General features: G+C 38.5%; 1 protein-coding gene across 1 annotated transcript in view; it reads left to right on the top strand.

Moving 5' to 3' along the window:
* Window positions 1-11,359: 11,359 nt before the first annotated feature.
* tmem121aa (transmembrane protein 121Aa) overlaps window positions 11,360-25,761 on the top strand; it is a 32,021-nt gene continuing 17,619 nt past the window's right edge. Inside the window, exon 1 of the mRNA XM_072690522.1 lies at window positions 11,360-11,711. The gene's annotated coding sequence lies outside the window, so the exon portion shown is untranslated. The remainder of the gene's footprint in view (window positions 11,712-25,761) is intronic.

The raw sequence follows: 25,761 nt of genomic DNA, 5'->3' as shown, positions 1-25,761 counted from the left end.
CACCCGTTGATGGGAGCCCCTTGTGAATTGAATATGTTCAAAATATTGGACTGGACTCATAAATATGTATTAAATATTGTAAAGTCCTTAGTTTGCTCTTGGAGAATTACATGTCATTATCACATTTTGTCTAAAGTGTCCTGTTAGTGGATGACAATTGACAATTTTCTCTGACTGAGAAAGACAACTAAGCCACTAAATTACTAATACTATCTCTTAGCTCTACATTTAGTCTCCCCAATAGAAAGAAAAAAGCAAAAGTAAGATCCCCTAACATCTCTTCCCTTTGTGTTGTATGTGGGAAACTGAGGGTTGGGAAGAAAAAATCAGTTGCATCTGATCTTAAAAATATATATAAAATATATAAAAGTAAAAATCACTACTATTTGAGGATTAGTATGAACAGCCTTGTTCATGTCAAGTCAAGTGAGATTTATTATGTATTTATTTGTATTATTCTTTACAGGTATTGTTTACAACTGTTGTCATCACAAAGCAGCTTACATAATTAGTAATTAATAAAAGACAGAGACAAAGAAGAAAGAAGGAATAACGTAAGACATGAAGGATCAAAGACCCCCAGTGAGCAAGTCAACGGCGACAGTGGCAAGGAAAAACTCCCTCAGAGCTGGAGGAAGAAACCTTGGGAGGAACCAAGACTCACAAAGGGGACCCATCCTCCTCTGGTCAGAACTATTTAACATTAATGATAAAAATTACCAAACCAGATACAACAGATAGTTAATAGTGGTGATATTAATAGTGACAAATAGTTACAAGTCCATTTAGGTTTTAACATGGTCATTAAACAGGTAGCCGCTGGTCTGCTATGGGTGTTGGTGGGTGGGGGCCCTGCTGGTTGGACTGGTGGGTGGGGGCCCTGCTGGTTGGACCGGTAGGTGGCAGCTGGTCTGAGGGGCAGGTAGAGGGGTCCTCAGCGGGCAATCTTCCAGCAGATCAGGCTGGGTGGCCATTTACTCTGAGAAAGTAAAAAGAGAAAGTTAGTACTGAGTACTGAGTTCATGTGTGTATTATTATTTCTTTTTAATTAATTGCAGAGAAAGAAACTAAAATTAAACTACAAAAACAGAACAGGGAAAAGACACCTACAGCCAAAGGATTGAACAACTCCATGTGACATATTCATCATTACCTAGGTTACAGAGCTTGTTACTGTTGTTTCATGGTTTTCTGTGTTGCTTTTAAAAATGCATTACATCATCAGGAAGCGTAATGGTTTATTAATAGTAAGAAACAGGGATAAAACTGTTTAGACTCAGCAGGGTGAAGGTGCTATCTCATTGCAGGGAGTCTTCAGGCTCCATTCAATACCCTCTGAGGTTCTTGTGTGATCTTCATTTATACACCCCAATATTATATTATACTAACATTTAACCACACAAACAAAAATATTTTCTTATTTTCTTATTTAGAAGTCTTTTTTAAAAATTAGACAGTGCTGGATTAAATTACATTAAGAAATGGGATTTAATTATGATTAATAGGCTGTTCATAATTTGTTATTTGTGGAAAACTTTATTCAGTTATTTCTTAGCCTAATCTGTCACCTGTTATCTTTCCCTAAATATACTAATTTAATAAGGGAAAATAAACTAACAAGCTTTAATACGCATAGTAATTTTATTTAGATGGGCTGATAATATTACATCTGATTCTTTAAATGATTTACCTTTTAGAGTGGAAAATTAATTAACATATGTTTATAATCAACATCTGTTATTTTGCAACTGTACTTATATATTAACTATAGGGAAGAGTAAACTCTCTCTCAACATTGTTTTGGTGCAGTTTGAGAAGAGTGGATTTATTTCATATTCACCTAAACTCATTAAGTTAGTTGCCCTTGAGAACATAGATTCAAAATTTAGGTGGATCGCGGTATTAGAACCCTTTTAAACATGTAGACCAATACTGGTGGCAAGAACAAAGGACTTAAACCAACTCATTTAATGCCGTGAAATCCTAGACATCTGATGCATTTTTACACACCGGCAGCTTGTAAGAAGTCCCGGTACACAGAGCACTGATTGACTAGGCTATTGATTATTAAATGTAAAATTAGTCAGTTATAAGGATAGAGTCAAGGAAACACTCAGTGCACAGACTTTCTTAGAGCATGGAGAGTAACTTATTTTTGCCTCCACTGTTGCATATGAATCAACAAGCACTGGTAGAAAACACAAACATTACATCAACCTTTTTGATGAAGATTCAGAAGGTTAATGAATAGATAAATAAATGTGTTTGTCCATTTATTCATGAATTCATGGTCAGAATTACTGCAACCACAAATGATTTTCATTCATAACAAATGTTGTCATGGTTTGGCAAGGTTTTACAGAATATTGAAAAACAGTTCAATTAAACCTAAGAATGTAGATTGGAGATTATCCTAGTTTCTAATCTAAAAAGTAAAACATCTCAGCCATCAGAGGCTGGGAGTTACAGAAAGCATGACTGTTCTCTTTCTCTCTGAAAGTGCGGGTGTCTGTTACATCAGTGTTAACTGACGTAACATAACTGGCATTTGGCATTCTCCTCCAAATGCATGCAGCTGTCCAATTATGTTGCATTAGCAGCAGTTCAGTGTTAATGTTGGTTAATGTGGTAGCTGCCTTTATGTTACTTAGAGGAAGCACCCTCCCAAAAATGTTCTTGTGCAACTTCCTTGCAACAAATGAAAAATGTTTGTGAGCAGGGTATGGTAATAAAAAGAAAAATATGCACTAAAAAATAGGCCAACATCACTAACACACTCCTACAGTGTCTTTACCAAAACATCACAGATTACACATCAGGGATTTTTAAGGTCTGAGCTGAGGTATTATGTTAAAACTACTATGGTAAATGAATAGTATATTACAAAACTAGGACTACTGTTTTTTGCTGTATAAAATCTGTAGAGAATAATCTCTCTCTCTCTCTTCCTGTGCTGCTCTCTGCTGTACACTTTGACAAATTCTGCAGTTCTTTTAGCTCACATCTGACATTTAGCAAATATCTAAATAATTTGGGCTCAATTAAATAAACAATATGTAGCTTTTTCCCTTTAAAATAACAGCTTCACAATTGACACAACATATGATTGTGAACACAGAACTAACCCTCTCTTTATACCTTCTCCGTGTAAATGGCCACCCTGCCCGACCTGCTGGAAGATTGCCCGCTGAAGTCCCCTCTACTTGTGTCAAACCAGCCGCCACCTACCGGTCCAACCAGCAGGCCCCCCACCCACCACCACCCATAGCAGACCAGCGGCTCACCCGCCTACCACTGCTATCTGTTTAGTGACCATGTTAAAACCATCTGTTAGACCTGGTTTGGTCATTTTTATCATTAATGTTAAATAGTTCTGATAAGAGGAGGATGGGTCCCCCTTGTGAGTCTTGGTTCCTCCCAAGGTTTCTTCCTCCAGCTCTGAGGGAGTTTTTCCTTGCCACTGTCGCTGTTGGCTTGCTCACTGAGGGTCTTTGATCCATCATGTCTTACATTATTTTCTTCTTTCTTCTTTGTCTCTGTCTTTTATTAATCACTATGTATGTAAAGCTGCTTTGTGACGACAACAGTTGTAAAAAGCGCTATACAAATAAATCTGACTTGACTTGACTTGTGATGCTCCAGTGACTTAATAATAGAGAGAATAGCATTTCTAGCATTGCCATTATGGGCTCAGCATGCTGCTAATTGCATTATGTAACTCTAGTGAAGAGGGCAGGGCAACACTCGTGAGAACTGCGTAATGCAAGTCTCATTCGTGTGAAATCTGTAATATTACTCTACTGCATACATCGACATTGTGGTTGTTGTTGTTTTTTAGATGCTGGTTCTGATCACGGGCTGTACTCACCAACATACGTGAACCAGTGAGCTTGTGTTGGGTTACCATTGCTTAGGAATGACATTAAAATGAACTGAAGCCTGAGATTAGCACTGGTACTCTGACATGCTTAATAGCTGGGGGAACTAAGGTAAACAGAAATAAGCGTATGTATCCTTCTGGTCGTTTGTCTGAGGAAAGAAGTGGCATATGCTCTACATTCTTAGAACAAATGTGCTTAAAAACAACTAGTAATGAATGTACTCTATTAATTTCTATTTATTTCTACTCTATTTATTTACACATTATTTTCAAAAGTAAATAAATATCTACTTTGACAGCATATAGTTTTTTGTATTAATAGGCAAATGTGGAAAATACTTGAGTGACTGCACAATTCTCTAAAAGTTTGTTTGTTGTTAAAGTGTAAAATTTAGCATGGTGTTATGTAAACGCTCCATCCTTGAGGTTGTTGGGAATATTTGGCTAAAAATCATACTGTAGTTCTGACTGTAGTTCTAAGGTTTTGATATAGAATGTCTATATGTCTTTTTAATCCAATGATTACAGGCAGAATGTTGTAAGGCAAAGTTATGCTTAATAAATGTTTATTTAGTAAATAAAAGGTTATATTTGTCTTTTAGACATCACAAACCCTGGTTTAAATCATCAAGAACATGAGTAAATACAATCAACCATTTTGAATGACTCAAAATGAATGAATTGAATTATGCAAAAAGTTAGAAAAAATGTGAAATCATACTTGTTATTCATGGATGTTATTTTGGAAGAACAGTACTTTACTTGAGTATTGTTGAAATTGCATATCTGTACATGTACTCAATTACATTTCCAAGAAAAAAAATACTCTTTATACTTTCATTTAGAACTTTAAAGAGGTTGCATTAGCCACATATTACCACACTGTGCTACATACAACTCCATACAAGCATTCATTCATTGTTTGAAATTTTGTCCTAATGTTAGGTACACATGTGCCAAGCCAAGCTTTTTGTAAAAACCCTTTTCACTCTATCACTCTACCTTTGATCTTCCTCATGCCTGTCACTCCTGTGCATGATACAAGTTTGTATGTACACATCTGAGTGTGTGTGTATTTGTGTGCTGGGTTTTCAGTTCCAGCCAGTCATTCATTATTAATGTTGTCACACCTCCCCAGCCATAATATTATTGCTCTAAAGGTATGAACTTTGAAATCTCTCTGTGTCTCAGTGCTGAATACCAATATCTCAGCTTGACTGTGATCTCACAACAACACTAATAACATCTAAAACATTCCTGTTGAAATTACATTTTATATAAATTCAGTTTATATGAGTAGAGAGTAATAAGGAACTCAAACTCAACTCTCCCTGCTGTCATTCTATGGTACTGTATTGCTATGTAATGCTAGCTACAGTGCAAGGAGAGAGAGAAATGTTAAAAGGGGATGCACATTCCTAAACTAGTAAGCCAGTGTGCAATACTAGTTAGCTACACTTGGTGAACAGCTTGGTGCAAGTTCTCCCACTTAAAAAGATGAGAGAGGTCTGTAATTGACATCATAGGTAGACCTCAACTATGAGAGACAAAAAGAGAAAAAAAATTAAGAAAATCATATTGTCTGATTTTGAAAGAATTTATTTGCAAATAATGGTGGAAAATAAGTATTTGGTCAATAACAAAAGTTCATCTCAATACTTTGTTATATATCCTTTGTTGGCAATGACAGAGGTCAAATGTTTTCTGTAAGTCTTCACAAGGTTGACACACACCGTTGCTGGTATGTTGGCCCATTCCTCCATGCAGATCTCCAGCAGTGATGTTTTTGGGGCTGGCAGCGGGCAACACTTTCAACTCCCTCCAAAGGTTTTCTATGGGGTTGAGATCTGGAGACTGGCTAGACCACTCCAGGACCTTGAAATGCTTCTTACGAAGCCACTCCTTTGTTGCCCTGGCAATGTGCTTGGGATCATTGTCATGCTGAAAGACCCAGTCACGTTTCATCTTCAATGCCCTTGCTGATGGAAGGAAGTTTGCACTCAAAATCTCACAATACATGGCCCCATTCATTCTTTCATGTACACGGACCAGTCGTCCTAGTCCCTTTGCAGAGAAACAGCCCTTTGCTTCACAGTTGGTATGGTGTTCTTTGGATGCAACTTAGCATTCACTTTCCTCCAAACACAACGAGTTGTGTTTGTACCAAAGTTCTACTTTGGTTTCATCTGACCATAAGACATTCTCCCAGTACTCTTCCGGAACATCCAAATACACGTCTGGCACTGCAAGATTTGAGTCCCTGGCGGCGTAGTGTGTTACTGACGGTAGACTTTGTAACATTGGTCCCAGCTTTCTGCAGGTCATTCACTAGGTCCCCTTGTGTGGTTCTGGGATTTCTGCTCACCGTTCTTGTGATCATTTTTACCCCACGGGCTGAGATCTTGCGTGGAGCCCCTGATCGAGGGAGATTAGCAGTTGTCTTGTAGGTCTCCCATTTTCTGATTATTGCTCCCACAGTAGATTTCTTCACACCAAGCTGCTTGCCTATTGCAGATTCAGTCTTCCCAGCCTGGTGCAGGTCTACAATTTTGTTTCTGGTGTCCTTCGACAGCTCTTTGGTCTTCACCATAGTGGGGTTTGCAGTGTGACTGTTTGAGGTTGTAGGCAGGTGTCTTTTATACTGTTAACGAGTTCAAACAGGTGCCATTAATACAGGTAATGAGTGGAGGACAGAGAAACCTCTTAAAGAAGAAGTTACAGGTCTGTGACAGCCAGAAATCTTGCTTGTTTGTAGGTGACCAAATACTTATTTTCCACCATTATTTGCAAATACATTCTTAAAAAATCAATGTGATTTTCAGATTTTTTTTTTGAGATCTACCTATGATGTCAATTACAGGCCTCTCTCATTTTTAAGTGGGAGAACTTGCACAGTTGGTGACTGACTAAATACTTTTTTCTCCCACTGTACAATACAAAATAGAGAACCATCTCATGATTGAAATCCATTTATTTCTTACAATTTTGAAAAGGTGCCAATAATCCATTTTTGATGATATCAGATTTTCTCTGCTTTTTTCTTGTTGTTCCAGTGCAAACAAAAGAAACACAAATGTGGACAAAAAGCATTTTTAATTGCAACAGTGCTCTGATAGAAATGGTGCATTTTCTGAAAGAAGTGCAGAGGTGGCAATTATTTTGGCCATTACTATAACTACAGTCTGACCAAAACTGGCCTGAACCACAACCAGCCTGGATCCAGTTATCCAGGATGGACCCTCTTCCATTCTCTTTCTACAGCTTCAAATGAACTACTTTGTGAGTATAAGGGTGGGAGTGTGTGTGTGTGTGGGGGGGGGGGCGGACTTTGGGCTGGGCAGCTAGAAAAGACCAGCTGAAGAGAGCAGACAAGAAGATGGGAGGTGACGGGGAGGTGGTGGGTAAGACATGAAGTTGGTATGAAGAAGTAAGGCATATACAGGGCTGAGAATGAGGAGTTAGGTGTGTTCTACCTCCCAAAATTAAGTTACATTATAGCTCCACTTTTACACTGTACTCCATATGGTTACTGAATGATAAGCATTGGAATGTAATTAGCCAAAGAATTTATGAAGTGAATCACGCAAAGATGAGGTCAACTAAGACCTTAGTCATGACCATAAAAAATGCGGTTTACAGGCTCATGTCTAAGACTGAAATTGGACCACTGGTTTGCATGTAAATGTAGGCACTGTCTACTGAAAAAAGAAAATCATGCAGTTACAAAAGAGGGCCCAAACAAAAGAGTTTACTTTATCTTAGCTAGTCAGACTGGTAGGTGGCAGCTGTATAAAGCTGTAATAAAGACTGCGTGTTGTTGTTTGTCCTCTTTGCCCGGGAGGCTCTCCTGTATTGTCTTTTCTGTGTGGTTCAGTAATTGTTAATGCTAATGATGGTGCCATATACCTGATCTAGCTCACAAATGGATAGAGTTATTGGGATATCATCAGTTGATCAGGTATGTAGAGTCAAGGTCTTGTGTATTATGCTAGTGAGGGTGCTTGTTCATATTTGGTGACAGATAGAGCAAGTAAAGAGACAGACAAAGTGAATGAGATAAAATGTCATCTTTTTATACAAACTTTAAAAGTGTCTATAAAAGAAATGCCTATTACGTTTACTATGTAGAAATAGAAACACAAATGAATTCAGAATTCAGATTTTCTTTTTTTTATAGCGAAGTGCCCTCAAAATCATTCTTAAATTCCACTTTATGATTCAAACACTCACAGAAGACATATTTAACAATGCCCTAATATTTAAATGGGGAGCAATCTTTGTCACAGCTATTGTTTTTAAACCGTAGTTTTGGAATCGGTAGAATTAGAACCAGTATATATCGGACAGCGCTGCCTGTGTTTATTCTGTGTAGCTCTTGGATTATACAACAAATCACCTTACTATCTGGCATAATCTACTTACTGAATATCCCAAGCACTTGAAGTACTCAGATAATACAGATACTTCCACTACCTTGTGGCATAGGTGGAACACGAACAAAGAAAAAAAACTTTTTGGAAGCAAATGAAGATGTTAACATCCGCACACACGCCCCTGCTGCTAATGAGTTTTGCCCAAGCTGTGGTGGGCTAAGGCTAATGAGAGACTGTGTGTGTTTGTGTGTGTGTATGTGCGTGTGTGTGTGAGCCCAGTGGAGGGAAGCAGAGCGTGTGAAATCAGAGTGATGTGTAATTAAATCTACATGTCAGCCCGCGCCCTAAATGCCGCCTCCCCGAGTTCGACAGCAGTCACAACTGCTTTCAATAAACGTCCATGTTCTATGCAGCTGCTCAAGCAGGGCCAGTGGGACGCCCATATACTTGAATGAAATGTGGTTTAATTATGTCCCAGTTCAAAATCCCACCTGGATCAGACTGAACACATATGACTTGCATAGCTTTAAGCATTAGTAGAAATGCTTAAATGGGATCTACTTTAGATTGTTGTGATCTGGTTACATACTCCAGAGAACATATTTTAAAGAAATGGATACTCAGTTATTAGTCAGAAAGGAATCTTGGGGGTCTTCAGGCCTAATGATTTCAGGGAAAATTAAAATACATATCTGGATTTTTTTACTCTGCAGTTACTGTAGTAATTATCTTATTTCATTCAGTAATTATTTTCAGTAAGTTTGTGGTAGAAACAAATGAGTTCAGTTCTAGAGAGATTTATCTGGCTAGATAAAACCGAGTGATGTCTTCCATTAGTTGTGACCTCAGTAGTTGGAATGAGAGCATAATACATCAGATTACCCACCAACATAACTAGAAACTAACAGAAGAATCAACCAATCATATTTTAATGTACAGTGTCTGGGACTATTTTTAATGCAAAGGTTTGGGGACTCCTAGTAAGTTTTTTTGTTTGTTACTGTGAATATCTCATAACATAAAGTAAGACATATTACATTTTTATTTCCATTTTACAATTTTGAAATAACACCAACGGAAAAGGGCCCTGGATGGTCCCCCTTATTATTACAAGTATCACAGATTCTTACAGCGTTCATTTTAGAATATCAGAAGAAAAGATTAATCCAGCAGGTTGTCTGGCTGTGTGAGCATTCTGCCTTTATAGAAATTGATACCAAAGTGTGATGTATTTTTCATGTAAAATAGGACTGTAAGACTTGTTATTAAATGTTATTAAATGAACTTGACTGACCTCCTCAGCCAGGGACTGAGGTCTTTAGAAGTTAAATTAATTGTGGTAGAAGAGGAGAAACACCGTCACCACTAAACAGATGTGCATGGAACTCCAAAGGCAACTATGAAAGTGAGAATAACCTTGATGCCATCTCAAACTTGAACCCTATGAATCTGCCACTGTAAAAGATGACTAAGCAATAATAATACAATAATATAGTTTATATGAGCATCTACAGTAAACAGTTCTTCAAGCAAACAAAAATGATCCTGAGTGGATTTCTGGTGATAACATAATATTATTTGAAGACATTATAGAAAAAAGATGTTGTAGAATGTAGAAATAAATGCTGACATTAAATTGTTAGGAATTTCTGTACAGTTGATGATTTTATAACATATACATATAGTCACTGTATATAGGGTTGTTATGGATTGACCAGACCCTAACAGCAGGAAAGAGTACCAGCTGCTGGTAGGCAGATGTAATGTAAAAGTGCCTGTAATGCATGCATAGAAACGTCCATATTACTTGATTGTTCCAGTTTTTCTAAACTATAGTGATGCTAACACCATGGTAGTGATCCCAATGCCACGGTAAGCACTGCTGGGTTTGCAAGAGATTCTACAAACTGGTGAGTACTAGCCCACTTTGAGCACTGATGTAGCCAAGGTCTGGAAGATAACCCACACTATCAATCTAGAAATAAACTGAATTCAATGGTTAGGAACAACCCAAGAACCACCAAAGCACAAGCCTGTTCCTGAAAGCTGCAGGAACACTAGTCTCACTGTCTACAGTCAAACTAGATTTACTTTAAGGCCCTGCACCAAAATTGACACTTTAAAGCTTGACTAAAGTTTGGAGCAGATAGGTGAAAGGCATTAATACCTAGAACACTGTACCAACTGCTAAGCATGGTGGTGGTAACATCATTCTGTGGGGCTAGACATCAACTAGACAAATGAAATTTGGACAGACTTGAGTGGTCTAAGAGGACAGTGAGCCCAAACACACATCAAAAGAAGAATGAATAACATCCTGACCTCAATCCAGTTGAAAAGCTTGTTAGCTACCAAAAAGTGTCTGATCAAGGTGCAATTTCCTAAAGATCATGTTTGATATTTTTTACCCTGGGTAGATTTCAGAAAATCAAAAAATACTGCACCCTTCTCTATTAAATATGCATGTTGTACACTCAGTCTGTCCAAGAAAAAAAAATAAAAAAATAAAAAAATAAAAACTTAAAAGAAATCAAAGAAAATACCAACTAACCATGACATGGATGTGCTTGATCGGCAAATAAACATCTGACCGTAACGGTAAGTATTTATTACAGAACTTACAAAGTAACTTGTTTAAACTGGTGCTAAGATGTGTGGCAACATATCAGTTCCCCAAGCTCACCAATTAGTTTTATAATAGATTAATGGCAGAATGGTGTAAAGTTGTTAGTGTTTTCTAAGGCAAGCGTTTTAATGAAATAATAAGCCTTTAAGGGGTTAATCTGCAGCTTTGATGCATCATTCTTACGTCAAAACACAAACCTGGCGAGATGCCTTACTGCCACAGCACCGTTCTTATGTAAGTCTTATTACTGTCTGTTGTAAATGTGCAAAAAACTCTGAGCCTTCTTTTCTGTAATCACTGCCGTGTCACTATCCCCATTTTTTTCGAAGAGAGATAGAGCCAAACTAGCCGCGAGGAACTGATTATCCTGCCTGTTTATTCCAGTTCACAGACAAACACACACACGCACACACATATAATATAGGCTAGGTTTTTTCCTCAGTTAGCTGTTGCACTGACCATTGCGAAAGGGCGGAGAGGCAGAGGGCTGACGGTCTCTCGACATAAGCAAATTGCCAATAAATTATACTCTCTGCCGAGAGGGTGAGGGGAGAGTGAATCAGGAGAGAGGGAGAGAGAGTGAGAAAGAGAGATTGGACCGGCGAATACCGGTCTGCTGATGAGCGCCTCTTTCGTCTTTGCCTTTAATCGTGGTGCGGAAAGGTTTCACTACTTTTTTAGACTGAGGGTCTTGTTTTGTTTCTTGAAGCTGTGCAAGTGAGCCGTGCTTCCGTCATCTTTCAGCTCGCGCGCCCCATACGGATTAAACCATCCTAAAGGCGTCAATCTCTGATCAGAGCGGTTCAGCACCTCGGACAGCGGCAGCAACGAGGTATAGTAGCGCGTGCTGGGTTTCGTGCTCGTGCGGGTGGGCAGTGTGTTTTTGCCAGGAGTGCATAAGCCGCTGTGTAGCGAACATGTAGTTATATGCTCAGCTGAGAAGAGAATGAATGAAGAATAAGAACTCGCTCAAGTGTTTTCATTACGCAAGCCTAGCTCAAAGAGGACAATAAAGCATTTTTCAGAATTGATCCATGCAGTTACTAAAACTGTAATGCAGTTACAACGCAATTGTCCGCTAAGACTTGTTGGGAACTACCTGCGGGCTACTGAATTAAATTTAAAACAGATGTTTTGTTATACACTGACACAAGTGCTGCTTTTAATGGATAAGATTGCAGTGTGAAAAGTGCTCGCACAGAAATAAAATATGTTATAGTTCCTGTCTTTAAGCTCTTCAGTTTGCAACCACTCGTCTAATTGTAAACCATGTACATTTAAAGAACCGTTTTAAGCCTACATTTCGTTAAGGAGGCGTGTTACGAGGTTCTGAAAGTATTAAGGCACCTTCTATCTTCGTCCCATGGTGTGAGACCGTGTATGTTTTCACACCCGCACCACGTTCTAAGACGCCACTATTTCCCTCGCACTCTCCCAAAACACGCTTTCATTCATTTCCATTTCCACAAGCTGGAAAAGAGTCGTGGACAGGGGCGGGGGGAGGGGGGTATTACAAACGATTCGTCCATCCATTTCCACTTACTGCACTGGCTTGCATCCCACGGTCATTTCTCAAGCCTGCTCGCCACACTGCTGCAGTGTGTTCAGAGATAAGCAAAATACACGAGCCCCCAGGCCCACAGGCTCTGTTTTCTGGAGCTTGAGTACACACATAAACAAAATTTGAAAGACATTCAAGCCTTTTTACTTTCAGAATGCCTTTGTGTGTTTATCAGAACTTTGTCTCTGACTTGCTTTTAACTTCCCAGCCCTTATTGGAGGCCATGTACATTAAACACTTACTGATTACAGTATAAATATTGGGCCACTAGGCAGCTGTTTGTGTTAGGAGTCTGGGGGAGTGTGGGGCTCAAATGGATGGAACATGGGCTAGGTGGGTTTCAGGTGGACATGCGCTCTAAGTGGGTTTGCACATGTGTTGTTACTGGGACTCGGTGGGAATCATGTGAGATTAGAGTGGGCATGTTATCTGGGTATTCAAAAGGAAAGGTAGCTTTGCCCTGTGTTATTGTATTTAATGTTTGGAAGATTCAGTCTAAATGGAGGAAAACCTCATTCTCTACTGTGAAAATAAACAAAGTGACACACACTTTCTTGGTATCTTTGGTAATCAGGTTAAGGACCTAAGTAGGTTGTGTTCTGCTGCAGGCACTGAGGAATATCTCTATCCAGCTGCTCTGTCTAGTAGATGTTATGTTGATGCTGTGCAATGTGTGATTTACCCTGACTGTTGCTTTGCGTACACTCTTAAAAATAAAGGTCCCTAAAGGATCCTGGCTTGGACATACAATACACCCCCCCCCCCCCCCCCACACACACACACACACACACAAATCAAGCCCTACTCCTTTGGGTATTATTTGTTTTGCTTTATGGCACCTTTACTTTATATAGTGTAGTATAGTAGTATGAATTTACACCACGGTTTTCACTACCCACCACTGCTTTTGTATTAGAGCAGCACTTTTTTCCTTCTGGCAGTATACCACCCACAGGCCCTGCCAACACCCCTTCACCTCGGCCTCTCACGTGTGACATGCTACTTGCAGATGTAGGCTGCTGCTGTCCAGTTCCCTGCCAGCGCTGAAACCCCTGCTGGCTAATTACTGTCACAAAGTCAGTACAGACAGCTGGAGAGTGTGCCCTGTAAAGCAGAGCATTTGACTGGAGCTAACGACACAGGGCTTCTCCTCATGACTGCTGTCTGCATATTTGCAGAGTCCAGGATGACTAAATGTCTTGCCTCCAAAACATGGAGTAGTAACACTATAGTATATAGTTGGGGTAGAAAATTCTTTTAGGGCCTTTGCTATGTACATTTGCAATTATAATGATAGCAAAGAACCAACTCCAAATAACTTATATTGTATATATACAGTGCCCTCCATAATTATTGGCACCCCTGGTTAAGATGTGTTCTTTAGCTTCTAATAAATTTAGTTTTTTCTAAATAATATAGGACCACGATGGAAAAAAGAGTAAAATCCAACCTTTAACTCAAGTGAATTTATTCAGTAGGAAAAAAATCCCACATTAAGAAATAATTGTTTAACATCAAATCATGTGTGCCACAATTATTGGCACCCCTGATGTTAATACTTTGTACAACCCCCTTTTGCCAACAAAACAGCACCTAATCTTCTCTTATAATGTTTCACAAGATGGGAGAATACAGATAGAGGGATCTTTGACAATTCCTCTTTGCACAATCTCTCTAAATCATCCAGCGACCTGGGTCCTCTCCTCTTCAGCTCACCCCACAGGTTTTCAATGGGGTTGAGGTCTGGGGAATGAGATGGCCATGGGAGGAGCTTGATTCTGTGTGTGGTGAACCATTTCTGTGTAGATTTGGACATATGTTTTGGGTCATTATCTTGCTGAAAGACCCAGTGATGACCCATCTTCAGCTTTTGGGCAGAAGCCACCAGATTTTGTTTAAAAATGTCCTGGTATTTCAAAGCATTTATGATGCCATGCACCCTAACAAGGTTCCCAGGGCCTTTGGAAGAGAAACAGGCCCACAGCCTCAATGATCCTCCCCCATATTTCACAGTGGGCATGAGGTGCTTTTCTGCATACTCAGCTCTTGTGTAACGCCAGACCCACTTAGAGCATTTGTTGCCAAAAAGCTCTATCTTAGTTTCATCTGACCAAAGCACACGGTCCCAGTTGAAGTTCCAGTACTGCTTAGCAAACTCCAAACGTTTGCGTTTATGATTGTGAGTGAGAAAAGTTTTTTCCGTGCATGCCTCCCAAACAGCTTGTTGGCATGCAAATAGCGCCTGATGGTTGTTTTGGAGACTTTGTGACCCCAAGAAGCTACCATTTTTGCAATTCTGTAACAGTGAGCTTTGGAGACCTTTTTATTTCTCTTATCATCCTCCTCACTGTGCGTGGTGGCAAAATAAACTTGCGTCCTCGTCCAGGCTTGTTTACCACTGTTCCAGTTGTTTTAAACTTCTTAATAATTCCTCTGACAGTAGATATGGACAGGTGTAGGTGAGTGGCTATTTTCTTGTAGCCATTGCCTGACTTGTGGAGGTCAACACACATCTGCCTTACTTGAATGGTATGTTCCTTTGTCTTTCCCATGAAGAGAAATGGCCTTTGTGTCACGTCATATTTTCACCCCAGGGAAACAGGAAGTTGTGAATTACTAATTAAATGTTCCTACATACTCTGATCAACTTCGTAAACTACTGTAGAATTGACAGAAATACTTTAATTACATTTATTTCCTAAGAAATGTTAGGGGTGCCAATAATTGTGGAACAGGTGATTTTATGAAGAATAATTATTTCTTAGTCAGGGATTTTTTTTTTCCTTAAAATTCACTTGAGTTAAAGGTTGGATTTTACTCTTTTTTTCCATGGTGGTCCTATATTATTTTGAAAAAAAAAATTATTAGAAGCTAAAGAACACATCTTAACCAGGGGTGCCAATAATTATGGAGGGCACTGTATATATATATATATATATATATATATATATATATATATATATATATATATATATTAAAGTTAAATATTATTTTTAATAAAAAAGTTTTACTTGTTTAGAGTGAAAATTGGAGATACACTGAATGGATGCAATGCTGGAGATTGACAAGATTGACATGGACATGAGACTGTTTGATATTTCGTGTAGACATGAAGGATGGTTTCATATGAATTTATACGTTTATAAGTTTTTCTTTCGTCTTGTTTGTCTTTACAGTTAACGCAAATACACATAAATCCAATAAAAAGGAAACTTTTTTTGTAAATCACTTGATACTGTATGAAGACCCCTGGTCAAATTATTTCATTGTGAAAGCAAAAGATGACGTTACTTCCAAAAATCATAACGTTTAGAATACATTTTAAGCACTTTTGAAAGTTTTAAGCACTTTTTTTATTTCCTACTTTTCCAGTTTGAACATAACAAAAAAGGAAGGGATCCAAAGCAATAGCTCAGGTACCCTGCAGGGTCAGTACTTTTGGACACAGATCACAGCTTGTCAAAATTTTAGACAAAAACCTAATCTCCATTTTTGATGTATTCGCTTTTTACTTTTTGACACATTTTTGAATGTAAAAATTTGGACCAATATAAATGATCCAAAATGACTTTGAATACAGTCTTTTTAACATTGACTTCCATTGAAAGGTAAGAAAGTTTTTTTCCTTTTTTCTTTTTTGGAAATGCAGGATTTTGGATTTTGTGTGACAGTGACAAAATGCTGTTTAAATGCCAGATAAGAGTCTTTGATTTTTTGTTAGAGGAACTGCTAGTCATTGTTCCTTGCAATATACAGGGTTGGGAGGGTTACAAAATGTATTTTGTTACAGATTACTGATTACTTAAAACATAATTGTAATTTAATGAAAAGAATTGCTATATTAAAGCGATGTAATTTGACTACTTTCTTGTTTTTTTAAGCCATATATTAAACAAAAGACAAAAGAAAAACGTATAAACGAAACCATCCTTCGTGTCTACACAAAATATCAAACAGTCTCATATCCATGTCAATCTTGTCACCTCATGAAACAAATTCTCTGTCTACTAAATTATATATACCCTTGCTTCAAAATGAGAACTTCACAGAGAAAGGGAAAAAATCTTACATTTTCAAAGTTAATATAAAAAGATTGTAAAAAGTTGGTGTTAAATTATTTGTCCATTCATCATGTCCATTAGGCCATGCCAGGCAGGCTTAGGCCAGCATGAATTCCATGTACATCTAAAGTGTTCTAAATTTCATGTTGATCTGGTTTGCTGGTGTATGCTGGATTGTCTAACATGGCAGAGTAAAGGGCAGCTAAAGAAATGTAGAAATGTAGAAAGCTTGTGTACATTTTTTTCTGTGAAATGTTTTTACCTTCAAATGTTTCTTTGAATCTTTTGAAACTGAGTGAATATTTACTGCTGAAAGACATAATTTACAATGGAGAGTGACATTCCTTTCCTTTTTGCTTTTAAAAATTCTTTTGAAATTTACATTAGTTCTTAGTGCATGCTATGCTGAGAAGGTTTAAGATTCTCCATCATGGGCATTGTTAGACTCAACTTGTTCTGTGGGAGTCATTAAAAAAAGAAAACAAAAACCAACAAACATCAACAACAGCTAAATTTTATAAACGCACACTCGTTCACTCCATTAGAAACAAACATGGTAAGAGTAGGGATGCTTTTTAAGCTGAATTTTAATCCTTTTAGTATGTCTTGTATAGAGACAAATAACTGTAATCTACATCTACATCACTTTTCACTGTAACTGTAACAGATTACAATTACTGTTTTTTACTGTTTGATTATGTAACGCTGTTACATGTATTTCGTTACTACCCAACCCTGAATGTATATCGCATTCAACAATATGACTGTAATGTAGTAGACAGGATAGAAACTCATGAACTATCTGACCTTACAACTTGCTTAATTGTTCCACCCACCCCTACCACCATTCATCAGTACTGTTGTGTTGTTACTGACTCACTCTCATTCTTTGAAACTAGAATTTTGGGTTAGCTGCTATACAATAACAAACATTTCATTAAGGCATATAAGGGTAGAATCTTTGTAGAGCTCATTTGCATGGTGCATTGTATCAGAGCCTGCTGGGGGTGCTGGGTTTGGTTAGCATTACGCTTTGTCAAACAGCAGGATCTCTGTGGCCTGACAGTGTGCACTTTCAATCAATGGTTGTGGCTGAACCACAAAGTCAATTTCAGTAACAGCTTGTTTGAGGGTCGGTGCTATGTAGACATTTGCTTGTAGGACAACTGCGTCACACACTGGTGCTGGCACTTTATCCAATAGCAGGAAAAATGCCATAACAAATGCCTAAATAAGAACAAATAACAAAAAAAGAAAATACGGCATGCTGTCTGCTACCTGTCTAATGACCATGTTAAAATCTAAAGGGAATCTTGAATCAGCACACCTGAGCAGTAAAACAGTCTTGCTGGTTCTGTGACTTTTATCAATAATTCATAAATTGTTTCGACCAGAGGAGGGTGAGTCCCCCCCTCTTCTAAGGTTTCTTCCTCCAGCTTTGAGGGAGTTTTTCCTTAACACAGTCCTTTGGCTTACTCACTGGGGGTCTTAGGTTTTCATGTCTTCTTAGATCGTTGATTTCTTGTCTTTTTACTAATGATTGTGTAAAGCTGCTTTGTGACAACACCAGTTGAAAAGCACCATACAAATCAATTTGGTTTGACTGATTTGATTTGGTTTAATGAATTTTGTAATAAGTAATTTACTACTTTTAGTGTGATATCATAGCAGTATCTCAACACTCTTAAAAAGTGTTGATTGCAATGCACACATTTACACATTTACAATGCATTCACGTTTGCTCTGGGTGGGTGGTTGAACTGGGTGGCAGTGGCTTGACACTGGCAGTGGCTTGACATTTACACTGACAGTGGCTTGACATTTACAGGTGAAGGATGGGAGCTTAGGGATTCTTCAGCATAAGGCCAGGGACTGGCAAACTAGCAAATAGCAGTAAAGACTCATAATTTGAGCACTCGTGGAGATAACCCTAGGGAAATGTGGCTTAAATGGGTGCCAATGTAGACATATTATGGTGGGAGTTTCTGCCAAAACCAAAACCTCACACCTTTTCTAACCCCTTTTGAGATTCTATGCATGACCTAAGGAGGGCTGCGCATGTAAAAAATCGTATAAACATTGATAAACTGAAACACATTTGCCATTTGCAGCAATGAACTTAGTTTAGCTTAGTACAACTGTGTTATTAGTTTAGTTTATCTATAATTGTGACCTAGATAATGATCATACCATATTTTATTAGTAATCAATTCAGAAATCCAGGTAAATGCAAAGGGTTCACTTAAATTAATTTTGCAACTGTAGATGCACAGTGCATTCAGTACCTTTCAGGGCATTACCAACTTACAGTCAGAGATTTCAATTAGAAACCTCACCCAAGTACTCTTTTATTCTTATAGAATGGATAACTTGCCCAGATGGGGAATCAAACTTTGACACACAACCAAAAAATATGTCATGTGCATGGTAGCAATGTCATGCATTAAACAATCCTGACCTTTCCATTCTATTTTCAGTTGAGCATGTTAATTAAACACACATGATTCACCTCATTAGCTAATTATTAAGGCCTTCATCAGTTGAATTCAAAGCTTTAGATGAAGTAAAATTCTAATCTCCACAGATCTGTGACCCAGAAAGAGTATTGGTCACTTTGGTGGAATATGGCCTGTTCCAATCACGGTTGTGACAGTACAGCAGACAGTTGTTATAAGATGAAATCTGTGGTTTAAATGGCAACATGTTTTGCTTATGTTAATGAGTATACCATGGATGTTAAAAGTCCACAGCATTTGTTAAATTGGGTGTTGGTTATTTGACATGGTCCTCCTAAACTTTTTGCTACAATGCTTACTGCAATATATTGCACTCTCAAAAATGCTTTTCTGGCATTAAAAAAAATCATTGTTAGCACTTCCTGCTATTTTATATTTTTTGCATTATTGCATGTACATTTAAGTGTAAAAAATGGGAGAACATTATTATAATAAACCATTAATATCCAATCATTTTGAATGTTTTTATCCAACTGTACCACTGAAAGGAAGACATGGCAGTGTGGAATTGTTAGCTAAATGTATATTGCTGCCACCCACTTCTAACATTGCACCCCCATTGTAGCTCTGTAAGATAATAGCAGCTGACCTTAAGCAACCAATGTGCTTTCCAGTTCTCCCATTAATTTAGAGAATAGAATCAGAATCGGAATCAGAATCAGAATCTCTTTATTTCACCAAGTATGTTACACATACAAGGAATTTGTCTTGGTGAGAGCAACATGCATGACAAGTAACACAGAACACAGTCTTAAACTAAAGGAAAATGACACTAAACAATAAATAGGGTAGGGGATAAATTAAAAAAGTAAAAAGTACTAAAGGTAATAAAGAGCTGAAAATATATTTACAGAAAAGAACATCTGTACAGGTGTGCAAATAGTCATAGTGCAAAATAGGAAGAGTGCAATAAGAGGACGAGTGAAAAAGTGTGGATAACATTAGCGTGCCGTGAAGTGAGATTTCTGATTTGGCTCTTTTGACAGCGTTAAATCACACTCATCTTTTTTGTTTGCCTGTCCTCCTTCTCAAGACTGCACTTAAATTGCTGGGCACATGCTTTTAAGACTAATCACTATGACATATTGCCTGTAGGTACAGATACAGTAAACAAGAGCAGTGTAGAGCATATTATAAAGGGTGAACTGGGATGTTAAAGACAATTGTCATATTGTACAAATCTCTTCTTCAGTGAATTTAAAGCTGTTAAAGCTGCCTGTCAGAGATTGAGATTAGAATCTTTCTTTGCATTACTGTGCAAAAGCTACAGACCACCATTCATTTGCTGAATTTCCATTGAAAACAGTTAAGGTGTTTCAGTCCCTCTTTCCACTGAAGACAATGCTGAATTATAACAACAACACCACTGGAAGGCTCGACACATGAAGCCTGGTGTCCTTAACCTCATAACTGTAGATAAGATAAGATAAGATAATCCTTTATTAGTGCCACAGTAGGGAAATTCACAGTGCCTCAGCAGCAAAGATATGCAAAACATAGATAAATTACCAATATATACACAATATAAATAATTGAAGTCAAGAGTTTGCACATTGCATTGTACATTGCACATTGTATTTTTACATTGAGGGACCTCTATTCCCTGAACATGTGTGTGTAGTTTAAGTGTGTGTGTATATGGTTCGCTGAGAGCAGTGCTGGTTGTAGAAAACATAGACGTAACTGTAGTATACACTACACAGCTGCACTACATCGTTGTAACTCCACAATGGCCTAATTGGTGGCTAAAGTCATACCTTGTCCCACGTTCACGGTTAACGCATGCTCGGCAGCATCAGTTCCATGTGGAACTTCAACAACACTGTCTCAACAGCATATGCAAAAATATCTCCTACCATGCTACATCTGCACATTTAATCACACACTACCTTGCCTCTTGAACCATAGACCTTTTTTATCTACAGTGACTGACTAGATATTTCAGCTACGTCTGGTAGTTTCTTTGAATCTAAAGTCATTCAGCAAAGATGTGGCAGACCCCTAACTCCTATCCCTACTGGTCTAATATATGCCTTCCACCCACAATCTCTCACCTACGCTACCAGATCTGCATACCTCAATATGTACACTACATAGGAAGTATGCAATCATTTTCTTGAGGTGGGCTGACAATAATTAGCAGCCTGGGAATTGGTAAAATTGCTTAAATAATCCTGTTATTGTAGCACGCTTGTGGCCTCAGACAGCAAAGCCTTCTTATTTTGGGTATATTTTGGGTGTTGCATCACATTCCACCAGTCTTGACTTTTTCCATGCTTTGACAACAAGTGCTAGATACTTTCAATGAGTGCTGTCTAGATGCTAACTGCCTTGTACTAGACACTTTCAATAATGTAATATTATGTCTTTATTAACATTTAGATGTGTGCAGTACAAAGAAATTCTTCTCTTCATATGTCCCAACTTCAAAAGGCAGGGTCAATAGGCAGGGTCAGCTATGGCACGCTAACCACTCACCATAATTCCATAACCTTCATTTGTGACGACAACTATGCTACTTGCATATATACAGTGGAGGAAATAAGTATTTGATCCCTCACTGATTTTGAAAGTTTGGACTCTGACAAATAATTAAACAGTATATGATTTTTATGGTAGCTTCATAACAGTGAGAGATGGAATATTAAAAAGAAAATCTAGAAAATGAAATAATATTTCAATAAAAAATAATTTGCATTTCATTGAGGGAACTAAGTATTTGATCCCTTTAAAACCATGACTAATGTTGGCTCCCACAGACCACTGACACACCCTAATCTCTGTGAAGTCGTTACCTGCATGAGAGACACCTGTCCCAAATTGTCACCTGTGTAAAAGGCCACATGCCAAGAGACCAAGTGACACTGCAACATCTTCACCATGGGCAAGACTAAAGAGCAGTCTAAAGATGTCAGGGACCAAATTTTTGACCTTATCAAGACATTATCAATCATTTTGAATGTTTTTATCCAACTGTACCACTGAAAGGAAGACATGGCAGTGTGGAATTGTTAGCTAAATGTATATTGCTGCCACCCACTTCTAACATTGCACTACCATTGTGGCTCTGTAAGATAATAGCAGCTGACCTTAAGCAACCAATGTGCTTTCCAGTTCTCCCATTAATTTAGAGAATAAAAATAAGAGGACGAGTGTGGACAACATTAGCGTGCCGTGAAGTGAGATTTCTGATTTGGCTCTTTTGGCAGCGTTAAATCACACTCATCTTTTTTGTTTGCCTGTCCTCCTTCTCAAGACTGCACTTAAATTGCTTGGCATATGCTTTTAAGACTAATCACTATCACATATTGCCTGTAGGTACATATACAGTAAACAAGAGCAATGTAGAGCATATTATAAAGGGTGAACTGGGATGTTAAAGACAATTGTCATATTGTACAAATCTCTTCTTCAGTGAATTTAAAGCTGTTAAAGCTGTCGGTCTCTGAGATTAGAATCTTTCTTTGCATTACTGTGCAAAAGCTACAGACCACCATTCATTCGCTGAATTTCCATTGAAAACAGTTAAGGTGTTTCAGTCCCTCTTTCCACTGAAGACAATGCTGAATTATAACAAGGCTATTATTATCAAGGCTGGAATGGGCTACAAAGCAATAAGTAAAAAGCTTGATGAGAAGGTGACAACTGTTGGTGCAATTATTCGGAAGTGGAAGAAGTACAACATTACTATCAATTGACCTAGGCCTGGAGCTCCATGCAAGATATCACCTCGTCGAGTCTCACGGATCATGAGAAAGGTTAAAAATCAGCCAAGAACTACACGGGAGGAGCTGGTTAATAATCTCAAGGCAGCTGGGACCACAGTCTCAAAAAAAAAACAAACATTGGTAATACACTGAGACGTAATGGTTTAAAGTCCTGCAGTGCATGCAAGGTTCCTCTGCTCAAGAAGGCTCATGTCCAGGCCCGCCTCAAGTTCGAGAGAGACTGAGAGAAGGTGCTGTGGTCAGATGAGACCAAAATTAAGCTCTTTGGCCTCAACTCAACTCGACGTGCTTGAAGGAAGAAAATACAGATTATGACCCTAAGAACACCATCCCCACAGTCAAGCACGGTGGATTTGGAGAGGACTGCTGTGCTTGCCAACAAGGGTTTTGCCACCAAGTATTAAATTATGTTTTACTAGGGGTCAAATACTTACTTCCTTCAATGAAATTCAAGGCAGTTGGTATCCCAGATGGTGTATTTGCATTATCAAGACATGGGTACAGGGGTACAATTGGTGGCAACTGACTAATTTTCTGCAGCCTGTGTTGCTATGATTTTTCTAAGCAGTTGCTACGGTACCCTAAGTGGTTGCGATGTAAATGCTAGACAGTTGTTATGCTGTTCCAAGAATGTATGCCTGTGTGTGTGTGTAGTGTATGAGTGCAGTGGGTGTAAAGTGGGAGTTGGTGTGTTGAGTTGTGTTGGTATGAGAGTGAGAGTTTTTGTAATACAGTATTTGGGTCTAGAAGCCAGTATTTCATGAGTGTAAGGAGCTATTTTTGAGATTCAGTCAGAGCAATAGATGATTTGAAGGCTCTTTCCAGCACAGAAAAAAGGGCCTTCAAAAGTGTACGCTTGGGCTCAACTGGTGGCAAGTGCCCTAAAAATCAGTTCTCATTTTCTGCAGCCAGTTGCGGTCACTGTATTCTCTTATGTTTGTTCTACTAGTTATTCTGGCTCTCTTTAACCCTCCCAACAGCACTGCTGTGCTAGCTGTCATTGTGAGCCAGAGCTGTCAGAAAGAAAAGAAGAGAGCATATACTCTCCCCTTCCTTACAGCACCACGCTGGGGACAGCCATGTCACACAGAGATGAAGCATCTCTCAGACGTGAGCAGACTCAAAAAAGCCTAACCTGCTACATATCAGCTGCTGCAATTGTCTCTGTCATCTCCAGCCAAGAAGACTAAAGACAAAAAGAGGGAGTGAAGAGATGTACTTGAGAGTAAAGGGAAGGAGAGCAGGGGTCTCAGACAAATTTTCTCAGTAAGCAATTGCTTCTGGGTTTCACCTCCTGCCTGGGTCTGAATATTTAACCAAGATGCATGGACGAGTAAATGAGCTGGTGGAAGGGGCAGAGGAGTTACAAAGAAGGAAATTAAAAGATAAATCCTCGCAGTGAGAGCATGTCAGCATGCAAATGCCTGGAAATTGAATTTGGAAGTAGGGCTCTTGACTGAGTGACCATGCAGATTCACAAGCTTGATTCTAAAGCTTAGAGCAATGCATGAGAATTGTTTAAATGTGCTAATATATCTCTTACACTCTGTAGACAGTAGGACATACAAACAGGGTTCATTTCAAAACAGCAGCCAGATGTGCACAAAGGTCAGGAAGTAGGAGCATTGAATAAGAGTGAGAGTGGCTGGAGCACAATTGTCGCTGACTGATAATCTCTCCTTTGAGAACAAGGAAGCCATAGTCTCAGCTGACCTCTAAAAAACAATCAAAAAGCTTCTGAAAGAGAAGTTTAAAGGGCAGGAGAAGGCTGAACAAGGACAAAAGTGAAACTAGATAATTTGAAAGAGTGACTAGCACAGAAAAGGGTGTAAAATGCAATCCACAGCTAAAGATTAGTGTTGAGGTAGCCTCTATATGGCTTTAGCCTGTCTCTTTTTTGGATCAGCATCTTCAGAAAATAGTTTTCATAATGGAAGCAGCCACAATGCTTTCCCATCCAGTTTCTTTACATTACTTACTTTTGACCTTTATAGAAATTCAGTCAGAAACCAGGCTTTCATGCTAAATTACTGATAATACTAATTGCCCATGGGCTGCATTACTGAAATAATAATGAAAAGCAGTTGTGCAGCAATCATGTCACACTTGGTTAAGTCATTTGTTATGTACAAAAGCATTTTGGGTTTCTTTGTATAATATTGTGTGCTTCTAAACTACTAAATGTACACTCACCAAACACTCATAATTCTTAATGGCATAGACACTACCACATGCCGAATGTGTTCTATAGGAACTATAGTGACTAGAAAAGCCACTAAAAACACACTAGCTCCATCTCCATAAGTTTTTATTCATTAACTAAGTTTATTTATTAGGTTTACGAATTGTTTATGTGTTGCTAACTGGTTGCTGTGGTATAATAGGTGGCTGCTACATAGTTGCTAGGTCATTGCTAAGTGATTGCTATAGTGTTGCTAAGCAGGTGCTATGGTATACCTGGTGGTTGTTAAGGAGTATTTATGTTGTTGCTATGCTGTTTCACATGGTTGTCAGTAATCTGTGTGGAAATGAGAGTAAGAGAGTTTTTGTAAAACAGTATTTGAGTGTAAAATCTAGTATTTCACGTGAGTAAAGAGTAATTTAAGATTCAGTCGGTAGTTTAGGAACAATAGATGATTTTAATAGAAAAGCCACTAAAAACACACTAGCTCCATCTGAGATTATCTGTTTAAGAGTGTTGAGTGTGTCCATTAAGAATAACAAATACCCTGAACTGCATCAGGCTTAAACTAGCCAATGTCCAATCCAATCCAATCCAATAAATATGCCAGAATCAGTCCTGAAACCACTGGATTGAAATTAGGACATCCCTAGCATTATTAGGCCAAAAGTGTGCCAAGAAAACATTGGCCACATTATTGTACCACCTTTACCACCCTGGACAGATTGGTTCCACGGATTCATGCTATTGTGACCATCTGTGTGCCAAACTTTATCTGTTCAGTTTTGGTGAGCCTGTGCCCACTACAGCCTCAGCTTACAGAAGTGGAACCTG

Source organism: Salminus brasiliensis, chromosome 10, assembly GCF_030463535.1.
Source record: "Salminus brasiliensis chromosome 10, fSalBra1.hap2, whole genome shotgun sequence".
Classification (NCBI taxonomy): domain Eukaryota; kingdom Metazoa; phylum Chordata; class Actinopteri; order Characiformes; family Bryconidae; genus Salminus; species Salminus brasiliensis.
The sequence above is the reverse complement of the archived record's forward strand: the minus strand, read 5'-3'. Positions and strand labels throughout refer to the sequence as shown.